The sequence below is a fragment of the Acanthochromis polyacanthus genome, chromosome 19, assembly GCF_021347895.1.
Source record: "Acanthochromis polyacanthus isolate Apoly-LR-REF ecotype Palm Island chromosome 19, KAUST_Apoly_ChrSc, whole genome shotgun sequence".
NCBI lineage: Eukaryota > Metazoa > Chordata > Actinopteri > Pomacentridae > Acanthochromis > Acanthochromis polyacanthus.
The window spans coordinates 25,888,472-25,891,013 of NC_067131.1; positions in this window are offsets into that span (position 1 = coordinate 25,888,472).

Genomic DNA, 2,542 nt, shown 5'->3' on the forward strand with positions numbered 1-2,542 from the left:
CTGTGAGCTTCTGGTTGGTTAAAAACAGTCACGTGACGTCTCAGCTGCCTTTTTCGCTTCCTTTAAAGTGAATTACTTACAAAACTTTTTTAAAAAAATTAAAATACAATAAACACAAAGGTTGCGATATTAAGCTATAAAGGACTTAATGTAGCGCTCTTGTGAAGAATCTTCCTTTATAAGTAGTGGGATGGCGGCATCTAGTGGCCGCATTAAGACACAGCGGGCTGCTTCTGCTGAGATGTGACTTTAAACGTGTTTCAAAATACAGCAGCTAGACACAGACTGGACTTTAGCACCATGTCAGTGATTATCTTGTTTACATTTTAGACACTAAAAATACCAATCAACGTGATGGAACAATATAACATTGCACAGAAAAAAAATGAAGCAGTTTGACAAAAACTTTTTCTCGAACCCTTTATAGGTTTGTATGAAATGTGCAGTACAGTTTAACTTATTATCATTAGTGACTAAATAGATTTCTGAACAGGATTACCTTTATGATGGTTAGGACCTGGTATTATTCTGCTGCAGTGGTGCAAATCAACAACAAATTTGCAATTAAATCAAGAAGAGTCAAAAGACATGGAGTAAATTCAGAAACCGCTTGCTTAAAGTGTATCACTCTATACACTCTAATACCAAAAAGAACACATGACCCGAGATTTTATGTATCTGAAGGTGTGATAATTTTTTTAACCTTTATAATGTGATTGATGTGTTTTGTTTTTTGATGTTTTTTGTCATTTAAGGATTTGAATTCTGAAATTCAGTTTCAGTGTTATTAATTGATTCTGGAGTAAAGAAAGTGAACTTTTTAACAGCTTAAATAAATCTCCTGGTAACCTCCTCCTCGTGCCATATAAGCACAATACGTTGATCTAATACTGGAAAACTTTACCTGACTAATTGCTTTTTTTCTCAATCTTCTTCCCACTATTGTCCTTCAACCAGATAATGATTTTATAAGAAAAGGTTCATATATTGGTTGTCAAAGATAACTTTGGGGCTCCAGACATTTCTGACAGAGGTGATGGACACTCATGCATATAGATGTAATACTCAAACTGACAAATATAGATCAATTATTTGGCTACATTTCAACATTTATCACGCACAGGAGCTTGGGAGCATCATCTTAACATCCTGGAAATGGAACAGTGACGCGTGGCTGAGCTGCTATAAAAGGCCGGCAAACCTCTCCATGTCTTTTTCTGCACTTGGACTTGGACATGACCTTTTGCAAACCTTGACCGCTGGAAAAAACTCTTTAGAGGTCTGAAACGCTAGAAGCATCTGAAAACCGACCTTTGTTTAAAAAAAACCACACTTGGTGGATAAGTGAAAGAAGAAGAAGAAAGTTAAGCTGCTGGACCAATGGCTGCTTATGGAGCAGGAAGAGAAGAGCAGCTGCTGTTTGAAACTTCGGACCCAGACAGGCAGCACACAGGTAGGAAGATGAAACTCCTGCTTCCATTTCACCTGATTAATGAACTGACCTCCACGAAAACTTTGAAAGTGATTTAAAAACTCAAACAAATTGCTGAATTTGAAGTTTGTTAAGTAACAGAAAGTTTAATGGTCTGTTTGACAAACACAGTTTGAGTGATAGATTTTCTTGGCATAAACATGTTATTACTCCACTGAGAAACACGGCGGAATTATGTGACGATTAGCGTTAGTTGGTCTGTCTGTCTGTCTGTCTGTCTGTCTGTCTGTCTGTCTGTCTGTTAGCAACATTAGCCAAAAACAGACCAACAGATTTGGAAGAAATCTTCAGGGAAGGTCAGAAATGACACAAGGACCAAGTGATTAGATTTTGGCAGTGATGTGGCTTATAGTCTGTATTACGGATTTGTTAAAGATTTCTGTATCACTGAGAGATAGTGGCAAGGTGTCACTGTAACCATGACAACAAATGAACAGGACATGAACTGCCTGCTTGATGATTGCATGAGTGTGATTCTACTAGAAATTGACTGCTGCGGACTTATCGGGACTTATACATCGGAAGTGATACAAAGAAAGATGTAATAATTTGTGGGGGTGTTTCAGAATCCCTTCAATTCCCGCCGTCCACTACATATATACGTCACGTGATTTGATATTCATACATAACGTACACATACATAACACACACCTGTGCTCAGTGCAAGGCCATTTTGTTTGTGGCTACATCTATATTAAACGGTCACATTTTATGTTGCGGTGATTTCTGATCATCAATAACTAATGAAAAAATGCTGCATTTCCACAAAAAATATACTAGACTATATTACTATGAGGAGACGTGTTTGTCAGAATCGTCACTATTTCAGACCGTGCAGGTGTAAAGACAGCAGGTGAGTTCTGCTGTCTGAAAACGTTGTGGAACATCAGGTGTGTTTGAATTCCGAGCTGATCCTGTTTGTGATGTCTCTGATGTTCAGATGCTGTTTATAACACACCATCAGATGTGGGTTGTTCTGAAGTCGTCTCACATCTGTTCACAAAATTATCTTCTTGACAGGAGAGGAAATATGAATTAAAGAGGGGAGAG